This window comes from Hypanus sabinus, chromosome 28, assembly GCF_030144855.1.
Source record: "Hypanus sabinus isolate sHypSab1 chromosome 28, sHypSab1.hap1, whole genome shotgun sequence".
NCBI classification, from domain to species: Eukaryota; Metazoa; Chordata; class Chondrichthyes; order Myliobatiformes; family Dasyatidae; genus Hypanus; species Hypanus sabinus.
In genome coordinates this window covers 37,308,928-37,334,373 of record NC_082733.1, presented here as the reverse complement: position 1 = coordinate 37,334,373, position 25,446 = coordinate 37,308,928, and the positions used below count along the sequence as shown (strand labels likewise).

The 25,446-nt window shown below is 43.3% G+C and overlaps 1 protein-coding gene across 2 annotated transcripts in view; it reads left to right on the top strand.

The window, feature by feature from the left end:
- Nucleotides 1-10,265: 10,265 nt before the first annotated feature.
- The window catches only part of LOC132382593 (membrane progestin receptor gamma-B-like), a 127,812-nt gene continuing 112,631 nt past the window's right edge, over nt 10,266-25,446 (top strand). Inside the window, exon 1 of one of the 2 annotated variants that reach the window (XM_059952956.1) lies at nt 10,266-10,613. The gene's annotated coding sequence lies outside the window, so the exon portion shown is untranslated. Of the gene's footprint in view, nt 10,614-23,769; nt 23,851-25,446 lie in introns of those variants that run through there. The other variant, XM_059952959.1, reaches the window with a different exon arrangement.

Genomic DNA, 25,446 nt, shown 5'->3' with positions numbered 1-25,446 from the left:
ACATAGTTGCCCATTTTACCGTGGGCAACTTATACATCATAATCATGGTGGAGGAACAACACCTGGGTACCCTCTAACCTGATGCTTTCAATATTGATTTCTCTTTCGGGCGAACACAATTTCTCTCCACCTTCTCTATTCCCCACTCTGTCCTTTTACTTCTTTTCAGCCTATCACTTCTCCTGGGTCCCCTCCTCCTTCCCTTTTGTTTATTGTCCACTCTTCTCTCCTATCAGATTCTTTCTTCTCCAGCCCTTGTCCGTTCCTACCCACCTGGCTTCACCTATCACCTTCCAGTTAGCCTCTTTCCCCTTCCCCTCACCTTTTAATTTCGGCATCTCCCCACCCCCGCTTCCCTCTCAGTCCTGAAGAAAGGTCTCAGTCCAAAACATAAACTGTTAATCATTTCCACAGATGCTGAGTTCCTCCAGCATTTTGCACATGTTGCTCATTACTTTATAGCTTACTTTGTTTAGTTTTAAGACTCAGGTTCCAGGTTAAGCAAAATAACTTGCAATCTTGATATCAGTTATACAATGATCACTTATTCACCAATGCCCAAGATCAAAAAAGGCTAAAAAAAAGTGATCAATAAAGCCCAGTCCATCACAGGAAAAGCTCCTACTGAAATGTCAACTGTACTCTTTTCCATAGATGCTGCCTGGCTTGCTGAGTTCCTCCAGCATTTTGTGTGTGTTGACAGGAAAAGCTCTCCCCACTATTGAGCACATCTACAAGGAGTGCCACAAGAAAGCAGCATCCATCACCAAGAACACTCACCATTGAAGCCATGTTCTCTTCTCGCAGTTGTTATCATGAAGGAGGCACAGGAGCCCAAGGTTCAACACCACCAGGTTCAGAAACAGTTATCATCCTTCAATTATCAGTCAGGTTAACTTCACTCACCCATCAATGAATTGAATACACAACATGTAGACTCACTTTCAAGGACTCTACAACACATGTTCTAAATATTATTTATCTACTTTGTTTTTTTTTTGTATTTACACATTTCATTGACTTTTGCACATTGGTTGTCCGTTTTTGTTTGTGTGCAGCTTTTTCACTGATTATGTTGTATTTCTTTTTTACTACTGCGAATATCTTCAAGAAAATGAATCTCAGGGTAGTATGCGATGACATAAACATACACTGATCTTATATTCACTTTGAACTTTGAACTTTAACATCTCCTTAACTGTCAGATTACACTGGACAACAAATTTTGAAATTTTGCTTCATTGCATTTTTTTATTATGATAAATTGTTTGAAACTGACCACAAATGTAAGCTTTCACTACTTATATCACATAGGAATTTGGAGAAACAAGAAATTAACTTCTATTGAATATAATATACTTGCATAACGATAGATTAAGCTAAAAATGCTTTGCTGATGAATTTCGTTGCTCCTCAGTATCTGAATATAATATACTTGCATAACAATAGATTAAGTAAGCTAAAAATGCTTTGCTGATGAATTTCATTGCTACTCAGTATCTGAAGCTTCTTGCTTAAGTTTCCAACAACAATCAGCCAGCACTGATGGATTCCAGTTGTCCTGAAGTTAGTCACACAGAAAGCTGGAAGAACTCAGCAGGTTTTGCACCACTATTGGAAGGAAATGGACAGTTGACATTTCGGATCAAGACACTTCATTAGGACTGATGAAGGGTCCAGATGAAAGGTCCCAGTTCAAAGCACCTACTGTCCATTTCCCTCTTAGAATTCTGCCTGGCCAATTGAGTTTCTCCAGCTTTTTGTGGGCTGCTCCACATTCCAGCAGCCTCTTGAGTCTCCAATGTCCTGAAGTTTATCTGTTTAGAGATACAACGTGGAACAGGCCCTTCTGGCTCAATGAGCACACTGTCCAGCAACCCGCCTGTTTAACCCTAGCCTAGTTTCAGCATAACTTACAATGACCAATTAACCTATTAACCGGCATGAGGAAACCAATGTGGTTCAGGTGGGGAACATGCAAACTCTTTACAGACAACACCACAATTGAACTCCCAATTCTGGGACGCCCTGAACTGACACAGCATTGCACAAACTGCTACACTACCATGGCACCCAGTTTTATCACCTTGTCCGTTGCCCAGTATCACAACTGGACGGAGCCAGGACAAAAAAACACTAGTATAATCTGAAGGTTTGACAGTTACTATTAGGGAGGCACAGTAACATAGTGGTTAGCACAACGCTTTACAGTACCAGCAACCCGGGTTCAATTCCCACCGCGGTCCTGTAAGGAGTTTGCACATGGTCCCTGTAACTGTGTGGGTTTCCTCCAGGCGCTCTGGTTTCCTCCCACAGTCCAAAGACCTATCGGTTGGTAGGTTATTTGGTCATTTTAAATTGTCCCATGATTAAATTGGGGGATTTGTTGGCCAGTGCAGTTCAAAGGGCTGAAAGGGCCTATTTTGCATTGTATCTCAATAAATAAATAAAACCAACTCTTTAAATTTTGCTGCAACGTCTTGGTCTCTGGCTTTGAAAAAACATAGCCTTCAGAAGCCTAAAGTGATGCACTTCCACAGTCGGGATGTCGATATGAATTATTCTAACATCTCATTAATTTTGTGCAGTGAGCAGAAAAATTGCTTTCTTTGCTAGTTATAGTGACAAGTGTTTTGATCAGACTTTCTTTATTTACTAGTGTATTAATACAAGCAGGAATCCAATATTACTTGTAATTACTCATGTTCCATGCAAATCTATTAGGTTAAATCTAGATCAACACCATGATATATAATCTGGGATGATAATAAGCAAAGAAAGGATCCAGACTGAGACACAAGGGACAGCAGATGCTGTAATTTGGAGCAAGCAGGTGTAGAAGCACAGTGGGTCGAGGAGAGAGTCCAGGTTGAGACCTTGCTTGAGGACTGAGAGAGTGGAGTGGATTTAGCAGGTAGAGTGAGGAATGAGACAAAACGATAACGAGGCATAATTAAGTGTAAAAGCTACTGAAAGAGTACAGGGCAAGTTCAAAGTTCTTTTGTTTTGTAATTTTTTTATTGAACATCATCAAACAAACATTTCCATAAGATGTATTTCAGACATTGTACATACATATCATATAATCATATATATCACAAATCTCCACAAAGTATTTATCTGAGGTATATACTTATAGAAAAGAGTGGAAAGAAAAAACAAGCAAAAGGAAAGAACTATGTACAAGTAGAGAGGGTTCTTTTTTTTTACAACAGGTTCATTGATTTGTGAGAATGAAATCAGGCCTATGAGGCATTTTGTAGTTAAACCATTTTTCCCAGTCTGAATCAAAGTGTTCCAGCTTATGGTTAACAGATGCTGTTATATTCTCCATTTTGTAAATGTCCATTGTAATTTCCATCCATGTATTTAAAGTTGGGCTCTCCTGTGATAACCATGTCCTGGTAAGAGTCTTTTTACCAGCCACCAACAGTATATTCATTAAATATTTATCTCTTTTCAACCATTCTTAAGGTATATATCCAAAATATATGGTCTTATTCTCTAAAGGTATTTCACATTTAAAAATGTCTTGTAGGGCATTGTGTATCCCCCTCCAATAGTTTTTGATAACAGGGCAGTCCCAAAAAATATGATGATTTGCATTTTGATTTCCACAATTTCTCCACCAAACAGGGAGGTTACTATCATAATGGGATTTCTGAGAGGGTGTAATAAAATATCAAGTTTTTCCATTCAAGCTCCCTCCATTTCTGTGAACTGGTACACTTGCATTGATATCTCCATATTGTTGTCCATTCTTCTTCAGATATAATTATCCCTCCTTCCTTCTCCCATTTTGTTTTAATGTATGAAGTCGAATGTGTTTTAAGATTTGACAACCCCTTATACATGCTTGAAATGATTCTACTACCATTATCTGAATTATATACTTTTCTAAAGAGCTCTATCAAGCACGTATTTGCCTTGGTTACATTTTTAAGCATCTTATTAACATATTGTCGCATCTGTAAATACCTATAAAAATCGTTTTTCTAATAAGTGTTTCTCTTTAAGCATTTCAAAACTGAACAGTTTTCCTTCTTTCATTATGTTGCAAAGAACTGTTATTTCTTTAGCTGTCCAGTCCTTAAATCTAGCATCCAATTTATTTGATGTAAAATCTGAGTCATATGCACACCATTTAAAAATTGCAATATCTCCCTCTAGATTATATTCTTTTATAGTAGTTTTCCATATTTTAAGAGTCAATTTCACCCATGGGTTATCAGTAGTATTTATGTACCTTTGCAGGTTGTTATCAGCCAAAATTGCTTGTATGGGGATGGGAAGTACCCGCTCCTCAATGTTTTTCCATTGAGCGTCATATGATGGGTTGCATCAACATATCACAGCTCTCAACTGTAGGCCCCATCCTCCCTTTTCCGTTGCTAATTGAAAAGTTTTGAGGCAAGTTCAAAGTTCAAAGTACATTTATTATCAAAGTATGTATACTTTATACAACCTTGAGATTCATCTCCTTTCAGGCAGACCTAAGAACCCCAATCGAACCCAATAAAAAAAACAGAAGAAGACCATCAAACACCCAAGGTGCAGAGAAAGAAAAAAATCAAATTGCACAACAATAAAGCCAGCAAACAGCATTCTGAACAGAAATTCACAACAGCAGGAGACCCTGCAGCAAACAAAGGAAAAGGTGCAAAATTATAAATAGCTAGATTATGAGGCTATCTTATCGTACAGGAGGTCTGTTCAACAATGGGACAGACGACGTCCTTGAGCTTGTTGGTGTGAGGCCGGTGATAGGTGGAACCAGGTAAGGAGGAGATGATTGGTTGGAAAGGAGACGAAAATGGTAAAGGCAGATACATTAGGGTCATTTAAGATACTCTTAGGTAGATACATGAATGGTAGAAAAATAGAGGGCTGTGTAGGAGGGAAGGGTTAGATTGATCTTAGAGTTGGCTACAAGGTCATCAAAACATTGTGGTTCAAATGGCCTGTACTGTGCTCTAATGTCCTATGTTCCAAGTTCTTAAAGAGGCTGCAGATGCCAGAAGTAAGGAAGATGTTAGTGGAAACACAAAGGAGGATTAATAGGCAGATGGAAAACAGCTCAGAGTCACCTCCTCCCACCATCCAATCTTGCTCCATCTGCCCACAGATCCTGCCTGAACCATTGAGTTCCTCCAGCAATACGTTTTTAGTTAAGGAAGGATATGCTTACTTTATAAGCAGTGGTTCTCAGTTCTGGGATGATCTAGAAAATAGGTACATTGATTCATAATTATCACATATAACGAGGTACAGTGAAACACATAAACATGAGAGATTCTGCAGAAGCTGGAAATCCAAAGCAACACTCACACAAGATGCTGGAGAAACTCCAGCAGATCAGGCAGCATCTATGGAAATGAATAAACAGCCAACGTTTCGGGCCGAGATCCTTCTTCAGGACTGGAAAGTAAATGGGAAGATGCCAGAATAAAAAGGTGGGGCGAGGAGGAAGGAGGATAGCCAGAAGGAGATAGGTGAAGCCAGGTGGGCAGGAAAGGTAAAAGGCTGGAGTGGACGGAATCTAATAGGAGAGGAGAGTGGATCTTAGGAGAAAGGGAAGGAGGAAGGGACTAAGGGGCAGGTGATCGGCAGGTGAGAAGACATAAGAGGCCAGAGTGGGGGATAGAAGAAGAGGGGAGGGAGAGGGATTTTTTTCTAGAAGGAGGAATTGATATTTATGCCTTCAGGTTGGAAGCTACCCAGGCAGAATATAAGGCGTTGCTCATCCACCGTGAGGTACCATTGAGGTGGGACATCAAACACTACACAGCACATCACAGGAACCGGTCACCTACCCCAGAATGAGTTGTTCAGCTCTGCTACTCTGTGCCAGTCCTGATCCGTCCCTGTCTGCCTGTGTTTGATCCGTCTCCCTCTCTCCTCGCCGCTACCATCGCGTGGGAGGTGCAGGACTCCATGTTGAGACCAAAGCTATGATTCGGTCTAGAGTCGAGATGACCTGGCAGAAGTGAAGGTGGGCATCGGTGTGTAGGTTAGAGAGTGAGTGCGCTTGACAACAGGGTGACAAACTCCATCACTTGAAAGTGAATCTATAGGTTGTGGAATCAGTTCAGAGTTGAGGTAAGTGAGCTTATCCACACTGGTTCAGGAGCCTGATGGTTGAAAAGCAATAGCAGTTCCTGTAGCTGGTGGTGTGGGACCTAACACTCTTGTACCTTCTTCCCAATAGCAACAACAAGAAGGGAGCATGGCCTGGGGGGTGGGGGTCCTTGGATGCTGCTTTCCATGGAAGGCAACATTCCTTGTGGACGTGCTTAACTGTGGGGAGAACTTTTCCTGTAATGGAAGTAGTATCCACCACTTTTTACAGGCTTCAAAATCAGGGACCGACAGGCCTGTTCCTGCACTGTACTCTTCTAATTTACTGCTGAATGTGGATGACCGGGTGGTAATTAGTCAGATTGTATTGTCATTGTTTTTTGTGACTTGGCTGTCTCGTTGCATTGTTGTAGTGTAGCACCTGTACTGGAAGAGATTGCCAAGTGTCACAGCAAGATTAAAGAGGATGAGGTCAAGTTGATTGAAACTTTGTCAGTTTGCTTCAGTTCCCAGCTGGCAGAGACGCTGCACATCTACTCTCAGTGGCTGAAATGCCACACACACTGTACTTGCCTTGCCCTCACTAATTTCAGCACCGCCCACTGGGTACAGAATTGGGGTGGGGGGGAGGGCAAGAAAATTCTCACCTCTACTTTCAAATTCTCCACAGGGTAGGGAGGCTTTGAAAATAAGGATGAGAATTTTTTAAACTAGTTCTTTTCGACTCAGGGTCTCGGCCCAAAAGATTGATCGTGCCTATCCCTCCAAAGATGCTGCTTGACCCACTGAGTTTTATCTACCTATTTGTTTATTCATTTGGTTAGTTAGTTAGTGATTGATTTATTGAGATACAGCACGGAATAGGACCTCCCGGCATTTTGAGTCATGTCGTCCGGTAACCCCAGATTTAAGCCTCGAAATCATGGGACAAGGTACAATGACCAATTAACCTACCAACTGGTACGTCTTTGGACTGTGGGAGGAAACCAGAGCACCCGGAGGAAACCCACGCATTCCGCAAAGAGGACGTGCAGACTCCATAGAGATGACATTGGAGTTGAACTCTGAATTCAGAGTTAATTATAATAATTAATAATAGTTATAATAATTAATTATAATAATTAATTAATAATAGCATTGTGCTAACCATTACACTGCCGTGGAGCCTCCAGCAGTTTGTTGTTTTGCTCCAGGTTCTGGATCCTGCAGTCTCTCATGTTCTTACCGAGAAGCTTATCGTGCGGTTCCCCAAGACGTGAGCCTAATAGTAGTACAGGACTTAATATGTATAAAGGCATGGGTGGTAGAAACCACAAACCCAATAGCTTCTGTAAATCTGAAGAGAAATTCCAAAAAAGAAATGTCCAAAAAAGAAACAGTAAATATTTCAGGTCACGTCCTGAAATTTTTATTATGTTTTACAATTTATCTTCTTTTGCGCATTAGCTGTTTGCCTGTCTTTACTTATCTGCAGTTGTATGCAAAGGTGGGACGGTAGCATCGAGGTTAGCACAATGCTTTACAGTACAGGCCACCCGGGTTCAATTCCCGCTGCTGTCTGTAAGGGGTTTGTACTTTCTCCCTGTGACCACGTGGGTTTCCTCCGGAAGACCTGGTTTCCTCTCACAGTCCAAAGAACTACCAGTTGGGAGGTTAATTGGTCATTGTAATTTTCCCATGGTTAGGCAAGGGTTAATTTAATGGGTTGCTGGGCACTGCAGCTCAAAGGGCCAGAAAATCCAATTCTGCGCTGTATCTGAATGAATGAATGAAAGACTTAGACATAAATGCGGCTAGAGTACCTAAGACTTGTACAATACTGTAGTGATTTTATTTATTACACTGTACTGCTTCCACAAAAAATAACAGATTTCATCAAAAACGTGAGTGATGATAGGCCTGATTCTGATATAGGTCTCTATTTGGACTGAGAGTGGGAAGGGGGCAGCAAGAGGGGGGATCAAACAACACACACAAAATGCTGGTGGAACATAGCAGGCCAGGCAGCATCTATAAGGAGAAGCACTGTCGGCGTTTCATGCCGAAGATCTCCTCTGTAACGATCAATGAGGCAATTGTTGGAATAAAATGACCTTGCCTGGTGTCTCAGAGCTGGGTGTGTCTGTACCCATGCCACCCCCTGTTCCCAGCACTCCTTCTCTGCAACCTATCCCACACCCCTCCCATGGCGCTCCACCCTCACCTATCCTAACATCTTTTGTTCCCGTCAGACTTACAAACTCACTCTCTGCGCATGTTGACAAATACAGCGCAAAAATCTTAGGCATGCTAGCTGTATATATGTGCCTGATACTTTTACACAGCACTAGGTATAGTTCTTCATAAGTTCTAAGATATTTCTTTATTTTCCTGTAAATGACTGCAAGAAAAGGAATCTCAAGGTGACAAGTACGTACTTTGCTAATAAATTTATTTTGACTTTGGAATGTGGCTGTTTATTTCTCTCCGTAGATGCTGCCTGACCTGTTGAGTTCCTCCAGCCTTCTGAGTTTCCTTCTCATGAAATAAACTGTTTCGCTTTCCACAGATGCTGTCAGGTCTGTTGAGTGTTTCTAGTTGTTTTGTGTCAGAACTCTTCTATCTTTTATCTCACAGAGAGTGGAAAAAGAATGGTTAGCGAGATAACACAAACATAAGAGATTAACTAGCTAGCCTTTGGATCCTTTATTTAAATGCAATGGAGAGGGGAGGAAACAGCTGAGGGATCTAGGATAACTGAAAAAGTTAGTGAGGACTCTTTGAGTTACACTTCTCAAATAATTCTTGGTAAAATTTCAGAAGTGAATTTGTGCTTCAGAGACAGCCAGTCCCTTACTTTGATGTAAGTAGTGCAGAGGTGATCTGGGAATATTCTTATTGATCTACAAATCGCCATTGCTGTGCTGGAACTTGAAGCTGTGGTGGAATTAATCTGAGGAAAAATTATTTTGTCACTTGCATGAGATTGGGCATAGCATGTGTTCAGTGAAAGTTGAAAAGAGTAAGACAGCACCCAAAGGCTTGAAGATTGAAGATTACAGCTGTCAGGGAAAGTATTCCAGGGAGATATAAATGATTCAGCAAGGTGTGTTAACTGTATAATTACAAAGGTTAATTTTATATGAGGATTGCTGTTGGTTTCTTGAGATATTTGAAGAGAGTATTCAAACACACACTTGCATGAGCTTTGATTGCATCACTTGCCTGCATGACTTCACAGTATTGAGAGATCACAGGCTCTTGCAGACAGAGAGAACGTTAACCCTTTAATTACCCTAAGCGAGCTGGACTCCCTAACTAACTGCTCTGACTCTGCCTTGTGATATTTCCTGCACAGAAAATGGTCCCAAGCTTTTTGTGTGTCCACTCATGCGCCATTAAAACTAGTGAGCCCAGAAAGTGAGGTCTGCCATGCTAGGGTGCCTAAGACTTTTGCACATTACTGTAGTAGTTTTATGTATTGCACTTTACTGAGGCCACAAAAAAAACCATGATATATGTAAGTGATGATAAATCTGATTCTGATATGTACACTGAGAGTGGGAAGGGGGTGGGGAGAGGGGAATCATGGTTGGGAAAAGGGGAGGGAATGGGAAGCACCAGAGAGACATTCTGTAATGATCAATAAACTAATTGTTTGGAATCAAATGACCTTGCCTGGTGTCTCAGAGCTGGGTGTGTCTAAGCCCACACCAATCCCCCCACCCCTGGCGCACCTTCTCTGCCTCCTGTCCCACACCCCTCCCACAGAGCTCCACCCTCACCATTCCCAATATCCTTTGCTCCCATCAGATTTACATACTTGCTCTCCACTCCATGTTGACAAATACAGTACTGTGCAAAGGTCTTAGGCACCCTAGCTATATATGGGCCCAAGACTGCATCTGTGGGGGGGGGGGGGGGGTTGTCCCATCTCAGACCACTCTCTGGGGGAGCACGTCCTAGCAGGGTCTCCTAATCTCTTGATGTGAAGTACAGTATAAGGACCATTTAGATTATAACGTATTTTTGGAATAATTTATGTTCTTGGGATGCAGTTTCTGCCACCCACTTTTTCTCAGACTGTGAGATAAAACACAGAACCGCCCACAGTCTATTACTGATTGGGATTTCAACATTTGATTTAGTGCAGGAAATGTTTTAATTATTAACTTTTTACTGTTGTGCATTTATTTGTGTGGAATGGACAAACTGCCTCTTTTCCTGTCAGCCGTCTTACAAAGCCTCCTCCACCTGTTTTCTCTTTGGCTCCCTCCTCTTCCTAGACCGCGGGAGCAGTTAGAAATGCAAGGGCAGATCAGGAAGTAAAGCAGTACGACAGCGTGTGTCACACACACACACACACACCACACACACACACACCACACACACACACATACATACACACAGACTCAGACACACTCACACATACACACGCACACACACACACACACACACACACGCACAGCACATGTACGCACTACCTCAGAATTACTACAGGTAGAATTAGCTCGGAGCCGGCAGATAATTCGATTGGCATGAAAGTGGACGAGCAGGTAAGTCACTGTCATTCTTAGAATTCATGGCGTGTGAGCAAGAGTATCGGTTGTGCCCTCTGTGAAACTAACTTGTTGCTCTGCGTAACCTGTCCAGCTATAGGAGATGGACTGGCTTTCCCTCTGTTAGCTCTAGCCAAGTACTTCCTTGTGTCTTTAATGTTTTATGTTAGTAGTCTCGGAAGCTGCTGTTAAAAAAACTGTTTGTGTTCTCAGGACTGTGTTAAGACAGTGTCTGTCAGTGGCTGTGGGTTTACTGAGAGGATAGTCACTCCTTCGAGGTTCACAGGCTTCTTGGAAAGACAGATCTGTGACCTTAGTCTGTCCACAGTTTTTTAACACATAACAAAAAGCCTTTCAATCCTAATTGCCATTACTCGCCTTCTCTGTAATCTCCTTGAGGGGCAGACCCCTTCAGAGGGTCAGATCTGCAATTCCTCTCTTGCCCTGTTTCAATTCTATCGCCTGTTCTCCTTCAATTCCATCCCACCACATTCCAATTCTACCCCTCCCCCTTCACTCCCACCCTTGTCCTCCTCAAACACCAGCCCTCTCTCGACCAGATCCATTCTACCCTGGTTCTCCGGTTATTCCTCCCACTTCCCTTCTTCGATTCCAACCCTTCTCTCTGCCTCCTTCAATTTCACTCCTACACTCCTCTCGTCCTCCTCCCCTGATTTAAAAGCTCCACAACTGGTGACTCTGCTTACAGAGAATTCCCCAAAACTTTCAATGTCACTATCATTGAAAAGTGCGGCACAGTACAGGCCTTTCAGCCCATGATATTGTGCCAACCCTTAAACCTACTCCAAGATTAATCTAACCTTCCCCTCCCACATAGCCCTCCATTTTTCCTTCATTCATATGTGCCTATCGAAGAATCTTTTAAATGTCCCTAACCTATCAGCAGTGTGTTCCACGCACACATTCTTCTCTGTGTTTAAAATAAACACCTCTAATATCCCTCTATACTTTCCCCCAATCTCCTTAAGATTATACCCTCTCATGTTAGCCATTAGCACTCTGGGAGAAGGCTCTGCTTCTTCTCAGGTCACTTTTCATCTTCCTTCGCTCCCAAGAGACCTCTCTCTTTGTCTACGCTTTTGGCCAACTCACCAAATCTGTTTTGATAAAGCTTTTTCCTTCCCTTTGGTCTTCTGAAGCAGCTTAGGATGTTTTTCCCAACAATATTGAAACTTGTTGAAACGGAATGAGGTTTATTATCAGTGACATACTGTATAATTCTATGCAAAATTCTAGGCACATGTGTATACATATAGTTAGATATATTCAGGGTGCCTAAGACTTTTACACAGTACTACAGTAACTTTATGTATTGTATTATATTGCTGCTACAAAAAAGGCAAATTTCATGACATATGTGAGTGATGATAAACCTGATTCTGACCTGGGTCTCTTTTGTGGACTGAGAGTGAGAAGAGAGCAGGGAAAGGGGATTCATGGTTAGGGAGAGGGGAGGGAGCGGGAAGTACCAGAGAGATATTCTTTAATGATCGATCAACCAATTGTATGGAATCAAATGACCTTGCTTGGTGACTCAGGGCTGGGTGTGCCTGCACCCAAGCCTCCTCCCTGCCCCTGGTACTGCTTCTCTGCTCCCAGACCTGTAATACTCCACTCTTGCGGTTCCCAACATCTTAATAATATGGGATAAGCCATTTAGAATGGAGTTGAGGAAAAACTTTTTTACCCAGAGAGTTGTGGATCTGTGGAATGCTCTGCCTCAGAAGGCAGTGGAGGCCACTTCTCTGGATGCTTTCAAGAAAGAGTTAGATAGAGCTCTTAAAGATAGCGGAGTCAAGGGATATGGGGAGAAGGCAGGAACGGGGTACTGATTGTGAATAAACAGCCATGATCACAGTGAATGATAGTGCTGGCTTGAAGGGCCGAATGGCCTACTCCTGCACCTATTGTCTATTGTCTATCCCTTGCCCCCGCCAGATTTATAAACTCACTCTCCGCTCCGTTGACAAATGAAGTACTGTGAAAAAGTTTTAAGCTCCTTAGCTATATATATGTACCTCAGATTTTTGCACTGTACTGTGTGTCATGAAATTTGTTGTCTTGTGGTAGCAGTAAAGTATAAGATGAAGAAATGATGAGAAGTTACAATAAATAAATATGTGGATAAATAGGTAGTTACATAGATAGAGAAAAAGAGGAATAGTGAAGTGATGTCCATGGGTTCATGGACTCTTCGGATATTTAATGGAAGAGGGGAATAAGCTCCTCTTAAAATATTGAGTTTTCAGGCTCTTAAACTTCCCCTCTGATGGTAACAAGAGGAAGAGGGTATGCTCGGGATGGTGAGGGTCCTTAACGATGGCTGCTGCCTTCTTGAGACACTGCGTCTTGAAGATGTACTCGATAATCAGGAGGCTCGTGCCAATCCTCTGCATACTCTTTCAACCTTGTGCATTGGAGACGCCATACTTGGCGGTGATACATCCAGTCAGGAATGGTCTCCACTGTACATCTGTAGACATTTGTTGTAATCTTTGGTGACACACCAAATTTGCTCCTGCAGTTTGAATATAGAACGCTCCCACAGCCAGCACTGAGTTCATGATTAGAAGTTTAGCTGTTTGTGGTGTTTCTCAAGGGACAGGTATCGGCCCGAAAGAGTTCACCTGCTCTTCTCTGACGAAGTCCCTGTGGGACTTTCCGCACCCACCTGACAGGGTCTCAATTTAGCATCTCATTCGAAAGACAACACCTCCCTTTGTCACATGCCAATGTGTTTGCTTGGATTTTGTGCTGAAATAATTGGATGGGAAACCAGCTCCTCCCCCACCCCACCACCTATTCAAGTGAGAGTCATATCCTCTGCTCCACACTTGACATCTCTTGGTTTGAATCTTATCCCGGCTCAGAATAATTTTTAGACTCAAAGTGATTAAACAGGCCATCAAAGAGTTAACTATCACCCTTCTACAGAATGCATTGTAATAGTGGTTCAGTGTTAAATCCACCCATGCTACAAAATGCTGGAGGATTTCAGCAGGTCAGGCAGCTTCTATGGAGCGAAATGAACTGATGATGTTTTAGGTCAAGACCCTTCTTCAATGCTGGGAAAGAAAGAAAGGGAATAACTAGAATAAAAGGGTGTGGGGAAGGGATGGACAAAATCTGGCAGGTGATAGGTGGATCCAGGTGAGAGGGGTTAATAGACAGGTGAGGGATGGGGAGTGTGGGAATGATGTAAGAAGTTGGGAGACAATAGACAATAGGTACAGAAGTAGACCATTCGGCCCCTTGAGTCTGCACCGCCATTCTATCATGGCTGATCATTCACTATCAATACCCAGTCCCTGCCTTGTTCCCATATCCCTTGATTCCCCTATCCATCAGATATCTATCTAGCTCCTTCTTGAAAACATCCAGAGAACTGGCCTCCACCGTCTTCCGAGGCAGTGCATTCCACACCTCCACAACTCTCTGGGAGAAGAAGCTCTTCCTTAACTCTGTTTTAAATAACTGACCTCTTATTCTCAATCCATGCCCTCTGGTACTGGACTCTCCCAACATCTGGAACATATTTCCTGCCTCAATCCTATCAAATCCTTTAATTATCTTAAACGTTTCAATCAGAGAGGTGATAGGTGGACGTGCCAAAGGGCTGAGGAAGATGGAACCTGAGGGAAAATGGCAGTGGACTGTGGCATAGAGGGGAAGGAGGTGGGGAAGAGAGCAGGTAGGAGGAGTGGGTGAGTGATGGGCAGCTCGAGAGGGCAGGAGAGGAGAAAGGGATAGGGTGATGGGGTGGGGGATTAAGGAAATGGATTTGGAGGGGGTTGGTTACCAGGTTAGAGAAATCAATGTCCATGCCAAGAGTGTTGGAGACCACCAAAGCAGAACAGAACATTGAACATGGAGCATAGAAGAGTAAATCACAGTAGGGTCCCTTTGGCCTACAACGTTGTGCTCTTCTATGTACACCTTCTCTACAATCAATCTACGACTTCCCTCCTACACAGGCCATAATCCTCCATTTTTCTTACCGTACATTTATGTACCAAGTCTCTTATATGTCCCTGTTATATGAGCTCCTACCATGACCCCCAATGCTTCAGACACCCACCCGCTTGGCGCATAAATTTAAAAAAAAAATCTGCTTCTGCCATATCTTCTAAACATTTCTTCACTCACGGTAAACTACTGTCCTCTGGTATTGGCCCTTGTCAATCTGGGGTAAAGGTGCTGGCTGTCCACTCTATACTTACTCACTGCCTGTTACGCTGCTGGCATTAAGGGCAGCAATGAAGGCCCTCCATCTCTGGCGGTGTTCAGGACTTCCTTCACTGTGTCAGTAGCTTCCTTGCGGTTTTCACTACCGTCAGTCATGCAAGTCCCAGGCAGGGATTCAGATATACTGTCGCCCTCAGATGTAGAAGGATTCTTTGTTGCTGTTTGCATAACAGTTTTGTTTTACCAGTCAGTGCTGTTAGTCCTAAGCTGAAACCCTGAACCTGGAGGACCAGTGTTCCACTCTTAGTCTGACCTCTACCCTTTGACCCATTTGGCATGGATGACCCTACCAAAAGCCAAAGCATAGAGCCCTGATTCCAGCCAGGATAGCTCTCTGGGTCATTGAGGTACAGAAGCCTCCAAACCCTACGACAAGGTTGTGATCCACTTGGAGAGTCCACTCTATCTATGCCCCTTAATGCCCCTCTTGTCATCGTTTGCTTCAGAAAAAAATCCTAACTCGCTCAACCTCTCCTTTTGATAAGAGGTCCTGGACCTCCAGTCCTGGCAGTAGAGGACTGGAGTTCTATAGGTTCAATAGGTACACTTAATGTCAGACAAATGTATACAATATACATCCAGAAATTCTTTTTCTTTACAAACAGAGCTGTGCTCCAAAGAATGAATGACAGTTAAATGTTAAAACCCCAAAGCCCCCTCAGCTCCCCCCTCACACACAAGCAGCAGTAAGGCAACGACCCCCCCCCCCACCCCACTAGCAAAAAAGCATCGGCGCCCTCCACCGAGCACTCAACCGTGCAGCAAAGCATCAACAAAGACACAGACTTGCAGTACCCCAAAGACGACTCGTCCACCCGGCAATTCAACATATCACAGGCGCTCTCTCTCGCCCTAATGAGGGAAAAAGAGATGTCCCCGTTTCACAGCGAGAGGGGAGACATAACAAACAACTCGCTGATTTATGGTGTTAAAGGTCTGTTGCGTCGCCCCGAGAGCGCAGGTCCCTGGACGGATAGCCAGCAGCTAGCCCGCTACTCCCAGTGTCCCGTGTTCCCCTGCGATGCCTCAGTCAGGGGCACCGGCCTTGAATCAGCCCGTTGCCAGAGCCACAAAAATCTAGTCTTCCAGGCCGCGTCCTTGGGATATCGTAAAGCGTTCGGTCGTGAGGCCCTGAGAGAGGGCCCCATTCCCGCAAACAGCTGAAGTCAGGTCTCTCCAGGTCACTTTCAGTGTGTCACTTGAAAAGGGAAAAAAGAGATACCAAAGATAGAAACAGAGTTGTTTCAGAAGATGCGAGCGAAGGGGTCGCCGTTTAGCGCCATCTTGACTTTGCTCCGCCCTCCGCCATACGGAGTTCTGTGAGTATACACTGAAATCTCAGTTGATAAGCTCTGCCACTTTGCCTGGAAGTTTGTGTCCCAAACAGATCTATGCTGACCAAACCCTTTCCCACCAGTAACAAGCCTATCTCTTCAGCAGAACTTTACTTCCATGTATCTCCTAGCAGAGTCCTTAATAGTTTCCCTCCAATGCCTCCTCCCCCTCCCTGCCCAGGCTGGAATAAAGAAAAGGGGGTGCATGGGTGGTCAGTCCAATGCTATTACAGCACAAGGGTCGAAGTTCAATTCCAGAGTTCTCTGTAAGAAAGTGTGTACGTTCGGCCCATGACTGGCTGGGTTTCCTCTGAGTGCTTCGGTTTCCTCCCAGTCCAAAGACGTAGCAGTCAGTAGGTTAATTGTTCATTGTAAATTGTCCTGTGATTAGGCTAGAGTTAAATAGATGGGTTGATGGATGGCGCAGCTCGTTCAGCTGGAAGTGCCTGTTCCCAGGCATTCCCAGCCTGTGGTCTATGGACCCTTTGCTTAACTGCATTGGTGCATGGCATCAAAAATATTAAGAGGAATAGCCAGCACCTCTTCCCCAGGGCACCACTGCTCAATACAAGAGGACTTGGCTTTACGGTAAGGAGAGGAAAGTTCAAGGGGGATATTAAAGGAAGGTTTTTTTACTCAGAGAGTGGTTGGTGCGTGGAATACACTGCCTGAGTCAGTGGTGGAGGCAGATACACTAGTGAAGTTTAAGAGACTATTGGACAGGTATATGGCGGAATTTAAGGTGGGGGGTTATAAGGGAGGCAGGGTTTAAGGGTCAGCACAATATTGTGGGCCGAAGGGCCTGTACTGTGCTGTATTGTTCTATGTTCTAAAAAGGTTGAGAGTAATACCCTGCTCTAAATAAGTAAACAAATATGAGATGTTAGATTTCATGGAATCACTTGTACCTCAGCTGAAGCTTTGCCTGCTAAGTGGCTTTGTAACTTCAGTGACTTTGAATACAGTTGAGTACAGTTATCAGCAGTGAACTGCTTGTGTGGTTGTGCGTAAATGGGTGAGGTGGAACTCTGAACCGCTCTGTGCTCTCTTTCACATGAGGGGTTTCTCATTATGTCCCATTAATTGCAAGAATTAGTTCAATAGATTGAAGAAGATAAGCCTTATTTGCCCCACGTATGTTGGAGCATCCAGGAAAATATGTCATTTGCCTCAAATCAAATCCACAAGGATTGTGCTGGGGACAGCCTGCACGCTTCATCATACATCCAGCGCCAACAGAGCTTGTCCACAATTCATTAACGCTTACCCATAACAGGTTAGAAGATGGAAGGGAAATGGAGCTCCTGGAGGAAACCCAAATGGTCACAGGGAGAATGTGCAAACTCCTCTCAGATAGCGGTGGTAATTGAACCCCAATCTTATAGCAAATGCTGTGAAGTGCTGCACTAACGACTATGCTACCGGGCCACCCTCCAAAGTCTAAGATCGAAGATCTTTGCTTTCCGAATGCTCCAGAAGATACTGACAGAAGATCAAATTCTAAAGATTGGCACAGCTGACTAGATGTGGCCCAGTTAAGTCAGGAAGTTACAGGTTCATATACCTCTGCTGAGACTTGAAGAGAAAGTTTCTAAAAGAGTGCCACACCAAGGGAGATAGATGGTCTTTCAAAGGGAATACCAAACTGAGACCTTATGTGGGTGGAAAATCCATAATGCAATGCTCTTCATCATTCCTCAATTCATGTTGGGATCCGTTCTTGTCAAGAGTAAAATACTGCAGGTATAAACTGGAGGCCAAGTATGTTTGGGAACTGTGTATTCCTGATTATGAAAGATGGGTACTGTTCATTATAATGAAGTGCAAGAGAATGCTTTTAAATTGAGGAATCAGAATCAGGTTAATTATCACTGATCTATGTTGTGAAATTTGTTTTTGCAGCAGCAGTACAGAGTAAGGCATAAAATTTACTATAAATTACAATAAAAATAAAACAAACGAGTAGAGCAAAAGAGGAATAGTGAGGTAATGTTCATGGAACAATCAGAAATCTGACAGCAGAAGGGAAGAAGCTGTTCCTAAAGCATTGAGTGTGTGTCTTCAGGCTCCTGTACCTCCTCTCTGATGGCAGCAATGAGAAGAGGCTACATCCTGGATGGTGAGAGTCTTTCACGATAGATGCAACGCCTTGAGTAATCACCTTTTGAAAATGTCCTCAGTGGTGTAGAGGCTGGTGCTGGCTGAACTTACAACTCTTTGCATTTCCCTCTGTAGATGGGGTCTCCAGCTGAGTTCCTCCAACTTTCTGTGCGTTGCTCCAGATTTCCAGCATCTGCAATTCTCTTGCATCTCAATAATAATATGCTGGATATACTTAATTACCCAAATTTAAATCGTCTGTCTGTCATGCTAGGAATTGAGCACATAAGGGCAGGTTTCTGCCTTGGCATTTCAACACCTAAAATCCTATGATTTTCAGCTGAACATTTGCCATTGCCAATAGTGGTGCATCTTGATAGGATGGATTCTCTGTTTTATCTGTAAAACCTGGTGAGGGATGTGAAGAACCTTTAGAACCTTGGAAATACAGTGTATGGAAAATCATCTCCACGTGACAGCAATGTGGTCTGTATTGTGTGTTGCATGTGAGTTACAGTACTGTGCAAAAGTTCTAGGCACACATATATATAGCTAGGGTGCCTAAGATTTCTGTGCAGTATGTATTTGTCAACATAGAACAGAAAGAGAGTTTGTAAATCTGACAAGAGCAAGGCATGTAGGGAATAGTGAGGGCAGAGCACCATAGGAGAGGTTTGGGACAGGTGGCAGAGAAGGTGTGTCAGGGTTGGGGGGTGGCCAAGGTAAATTTGTACTTATCCCTGAGACACCAGCAATGTCAATGGATTCCAAACAATTGGTTTATTGATCATCAGTGAATGTCTCTCTGGTGCTTCCCCCTCCCTTCCCTCTCCCTTCTCCTTTTCCCAATCATGATTCTCCTCCCCCTGCCTCCTTCCTGCTCACAGTCCACAGTAGCGGCTGTACAGTGCAATACTATGCAAGAATCTTAGACACCCTAGCTATATATATGTGCCTAAGAATTTTGCAGAGTTCTGTATATGCACTGTGATGTGCACCTACGTCCAAAGCAATGTTGCTTTGTTTGTTGGTATACATGGTTGCATAAGAATAAACCTGAGCTGGAACTAGAACTTGAATAATTGGTTTGCGTGTTGCCAGGTTGTTGGGGGTGAGAACAGAGTGGGGGTGATTGGAGGAAGGAGGGAGGCGGCCAGGACAACAAGCAACATTAGCATTGAATTACCTCCTTGGATTCATGTTAAAGAGAATGAATCCATTATTTCCTCTAAGCTGTATGGTTTGCCAGCCTTTTTAACTCTCTTCGGAGTACTCAAATTTCTTCTGTTAATAGCTAAAAGTCTCAATAAGCTGATGATTGCTTTGTGTGTGCGATTTGTTCCCAATTTTTGACCCACCAATACCTTAGTGAATAATTATATCCCTTCTTGGTTTTTATAAAATTCTGTATCACTGGAATGTTCTGTGACAAAGGGGTAGGTTAAATTGAAGTCAGTAAAACATGATGAAAGCATTCCTTTATGCTGAACATTATCATTAGCGTCTAATGCAAACTCTGGTTGAATGGTAAGGCAGGAATTGCTTGTAAAACTTGTTTTCGTTCACAGATAGGAGTCCCTCACGTAAAAGCCCACTGATAGGACAACTGTTGTTGCCATGAAAACTGTACACTGAAAGGGCTGGAGTCTTCGGAAGGAGGGGGAAGGGAAAGCTAGAGGAGGAATGGGAAAGTCTGCAAATGTTTCAATATTCAAATAGTCTTGGATATTTACTCTCGGTGGCAACTTTATTCACTCAGGAGAAATGTTTTCTTCGATATAGGAAGCCTATTAAACTGGTGTTAATACTAATTGAAGTATGCTGTCCTTTGTAAAACATGATGCGCTCAGTGGCCACTTTATTAGATACACCAGTAACCCTTGCTCACTAATCCATTCATGTGGCTGCAACCTAATACATAAAAACATGCAGACATGGTCAAGAGGTTCCATTGCTGTTCAGGCCAAACATCACAATGGGGAAAAATATGATCTACGTGACTTTGGCTGTGGAATGATTGTTGGTGCCAGATGGGGTGGTTTGAGTATCTCAGAATCTGCTGATCTCCTGGAATTTTCACGTGCAACATTCTCTAGAGTTTACAGAGAATGGTGCAAGATTCATAAACCTCCAGTGGGCGACAGTTCTGTGGGTGAAAACACTTTGTTAATGAGAGAGGTCAGAGGAGAATGGCCAGACTGCTTCGAGCCGACAGGAAGGTGACAGCAGCTCAAACAACCACGTGTTACAACAGTGGTGTGCAGAAGAGCATCGCTGGATACACAGCATGTTGAACCATGAAGTGGAAGAGCTACAGCAGCAGAAGACCACAAGCATACACCCAGAGCCCACTTTATTAGGTACAGGAGGTGCCTGATAAAGTGGCTATTAAGCGTAGAGTGTAACTGTAATTTTTTTCAATTTGAATACGGCAAAATTGTCCCAAGCTACTTCCCAAAAGTACCATTTATTAAGAATTTACAACAGCCCAATTATTGGATCCTCCATACCAGACGGAGATGCCACCAGTCAGAATGCTCTGCACGGTATATTTGTAGAAATTTGCTGGAGTCTTTGGTGACAGTTGGTGCCCTCTTTTTATCTTGGGAATACTGGTAACTGGTATTGAGTTTATGTTAAACCTACATCTCTATACAGACTTACTCCCATGCAAATACAGTGGATTATGGTCAACTGGAACACTTGGGACCAGTACGTTTTGACCTGGACCAGTACATTTTGACCCAATAAGTGACTACCCCAATTAGCCAAAGTTTCATGAAAATAACTAAAGATGTGTAATAAAGTCAAACTGCTGTTTAAATGAATAAAAATTATGTATTTAACTAAAATACAAAACAAATAGAACACTACCAAAACTACGGGTGGTCGTCCATCATATCCAATGATGACAGGAAACTCTTTCTTCGGGAGAGTACTTAAAGTGGAAAAGCTGTAGCACTGGGGCAATTCCATTCTTTCGATCTCGGAAGTCCGGGTTCAGTGGAATGAGTAGATGTCATAACTCAGGTCTTCCCTTGTTGCAGTGGATGATCATGGCTGTTTCTGTGCCTTTCATGCCCTTCAATAGACAATAGACAATAGGTGCAGAAGTAGGCCATTTGGCCCTTTGAGCCAGCACCACCATTCAATGTGATCATGGCTGATCATCCACAATCAGTATCCCGTTCCTGCCTTCTCCCCACATCCCTTCACTCTCCACCGAGCGTTGCAGAACCGCATTACTGGCCATCGGATCTCACTGTAGATCTCACCTGCCCAGACCACCGGAGATGACTTCATACTAGGACAGGCATGTCTCTAACTTACCAGTGTATGAGACCCGCCAGCTACCCTCACCTGGTTTAGCCCACCTATCGAAGCAGTGTATCGAGGTGTGGCTGTTGTCACATGCAAACAACTACTTGAAGCCATGGGTGAGATCTGACTGTCCAGTGGGGACCAAAGGTAATCAAGATGATTGTCAGTATCTTCAAATTCTTCGTAGATCAAAACTTGTTGAGATAGTGAAATAGATTCATTTTCACTCCCAGTCGTTTCTACCATCTCCAATCCTGAGCAAAACAGTTCAAAATTCTCCTTATTCCTCTCCAACAAAAGGTCACTGCTCTTTGAACACAAACACATGTAACTGACACTGTTTTAAAAAAACGTTTTCTCTAAGCACGGTGCAATGCCGAACAGTCACACAGGTGTGTGCGACTGGCGCTAGTTAAAACCTGTTCAGCAGGTCTCCTGCCCCAATTAAGTGGCATAGTTTCCCAAATAAATAAAAGGAATCTTGTCAATTTTTTCAATTTGTGTTCGTTCTTTTAAAAGTTGTCCCAAATAACCGGCTGCTCCATTTAACTGATGGCTCAATAAACCAGAATCCACTGTATCTGTTTAGCTCTTAAATGATTATTTAAAGAATTTTGCTTGAAAATCATAAAGATACCCGCTGTGTAATCTACATCACCTTCCATATGCTTCGTTCCATGTACCAGTTTTGTGAGGCGAGGTGAGCTCTGATTCCCATTCCCTTTCTCACCTGCTTTCCCACCTCCTTTACAACTAAATAAAGCCCCCCCCCCCCCACCTTGACCCAGCATCCCAACTATCATAACACCTCTGTAGGTGACTTGGCATCAGCGTTTGTTTATAATCACTCAGTGTGAGGTGTTTATAACACTTTGTTAAACGCTCACCATAAACAAGCATTTTGGTTTTAAAAATCTAAACCACAGGGCTTAAGCCTCAGTGATATGAACTGAATTTTGTATTTAAGGTGACCCTCAACTTTGGTGTCATCTTCCCACCTTCCATTCATTTTCCCTCTCTCCCAAAATGGAATGAAATTGCCCCTTTAATACCACGAGACGTAGGAACAGAATTAGGACAATCAGCCCATCAAATCTGCTTTGCTATTCTGTCATGACGGATTGCTTTTCTTCTGCTTTAAGTATTTCCAGTGACTAGGCCTCCACAGAAATATCTGCAGCAATGAATTCCACTGATTCTCCACCCTCTGGCTGAAGCAATTCCTCCTCATTTCTGTCCTGAAGCTGTGCTTTCTGGTCCTAAACTCTTCCACTGCCGGAAATATCCCTTCTACATTAACCCTACCTAGGTGTTTCAATATTCAGTAGGTTCCAGTGAAATCCCCCCCCCCACCCCCACCCACTCGGTCATTCTTCTAGGCTCCAGCGAGTACAGGCCTAGAGCCAACAAATGCTGTTCGTAAGTTAACCCTTTCATTCCAGGGATCATTCTTATGAACCTCCTCGGAATCCTCTCCAGTGCCAGCACGTTCCAAATCTATCGCAGTACTCCAAATGAGGTCTGATCAATGCTTTTTAAAGCCTCAGCATTATGTCCCTGATTTTATTTTCTATTCCACATGAAATGAATGTGAACATTGCATTTGCTTTCCTTACTATTGACTCAACCTGCAAGTTAAACATTAAGATATCCTGCACTAGGGCTTCCAAGTCCCTCTGTACCACCAATTTCTGGATTTGCTCCCCGGTTAAAAAAATAGTCTACACTTATATTCCTTCTATCAAAGTGCATCACCATACACTTTCCACACTGTATTCCATCTGCCACTTCTTTGTCCATTCTCTTAATCTGTCCAAATCCTTCTGCAGGCTCACTGCTTATACACCCCTTAAGTCCTTCTACACCCCTGAAGGGCATCAACATCATCCCTTTCTAAGAATCTGTACCAGTAATCTGACATCTAGTGTTAACACTGAAACCAGCCTTAGACTTAATCAGGTGATCAATAAAAATCAAACCATTGTTGATTCTGTAAATGCACTACATCCCGAATAACCATTAATTCTTAAGAAAGACAAGTAAACAATTATTTGTAAAAGTGGATTATAAAAGTCAGGTGGGGTAAGATGCAGAATGTGATTAGGTGCGAAGGTCATTTGGAAGAGTGCTCAGGCCAGTGGAGAACTCAATATTCTAAAGACAAAGATGAAGTTTCTTATATTCTGTCGGGGTGCGTAACCTCCAACCTGATGGTATGAATATCAATTTCTCCTTCAAGTGTAAAAGCTTTCCCACCCCCCAGCTCTATTCCTTTTACCTCGTCTCACCTACCTATTACTCCCTCCTGAGTCCCCTCCTCCTTCCCTTTCTCCTATTATCCACTCTCCTCTCCAATCAGATTCCTTCTTTACCACCCCCTGACCTTTCCCATCCACTTGGCTCCACCTATCACCTTCCAGCTAACACACTCGGAAAATGCTGGAAGAACTCTGCAGGTCAGGCAGCATCTATGGAAAATAGTAAACCCTTCCTCAGGACTCGGCCGAAACGTCGACTCTTCTCCACAGATGCTGCCCGATTTGCTGAGCTTCTCCAGCAATTTGTGTGCATTGCTCTGGATTTCCAGCATCTGTATATTTTCTCCTGCTTGTTATTTACTTCCTGGCTAGCCTCCTTGCCCTTCCCCCACCCTTTTATTCTGGAATCTTCCCCCTTCCTTCTCAGTATGGAAGAAGAGTCCTGCATGAAACGGCGACCTTTTATTGGTTTCCATAGCTGCTGCCCGGCCTGCTGAGTTCCTTCAGCATTTTGTATGTATTGCTCTGGCTTTCCAGCATCTGCAGATTTTCTGTGTTTAAGATAAAGATTAGCTTTATTTGCCTCACGTACATCAAAGCATACAGCGAAATGCACCACTTGCGTGACGAATGTACTGGGGGCAGCCCACAAGTGTCGCCACACATTCGGGCACCAACATAGCATGCTCAAGATGTTTGGCAGAACAAAAACCAACAACAGCAAGACAGAATATAGTACTTGTGTCATTGTTCCCAGATGGCCAAGAACGCACGCCTATAGAGTGACTATGAACCTCACGTTGCGTGATTGTCTTGTAGTGGTATCGTGAGTCATGAACCCAATTGTTTTATAAGCAACAAGTGACAAGCAAAATACGCTGACCCTATCAGAGACACTCCCAGCCTTTGTTGAGTGTGAAGGGAGGGGATGTAGGGAGCTCGCGCCAAGTGCTACTGACTTATGTAAATATTTATTGTTCCATGATTAGCAGATTACTGAGAGCAAATCACTTTCAGCAGTTACACAAGCATTGAGTAACATGTGCAATAAAAGAAGTAAGCTCTACCCGCTTCTTAACTGAGTCAGAGAGCGTTCAGACTGAGAGAGTCTCCACTATCAAGCACCTAGCTACATTAACTAACTTTATTTTTTAATATAGTCATAGAGCAATACAGCTGGATACAGACCCTTCAGCCCATCCAGTCCATGCCTACTATGATGCCCACCCAGCTATTCCTATTTTCCTGCATTCTGCGATAACCCTCCCTGCTCTGCCCTTACTTGTGCCCATCCCAATGACGTTGTTGTACTCGTCTTAACCACTTCCTCAGGGAGCTCATTCCATGTATTCACCACCCTCTGTGTGAAAACTTAACCCTTCAGCTTCTTGTTAAATCTTTCCCCTCTCGCCCTAAGTTCTACCCGCTAGTTATGCACTCTCCTCATCAGCGTCAGCATTCCATGGGAGTTGCCCAGGCTGCTGAGTTTCTCTGGCGGTTTTTATTTTGATGTTAATGTTGTTTATTGAAGGATAAATGTTGGTGTTCAGG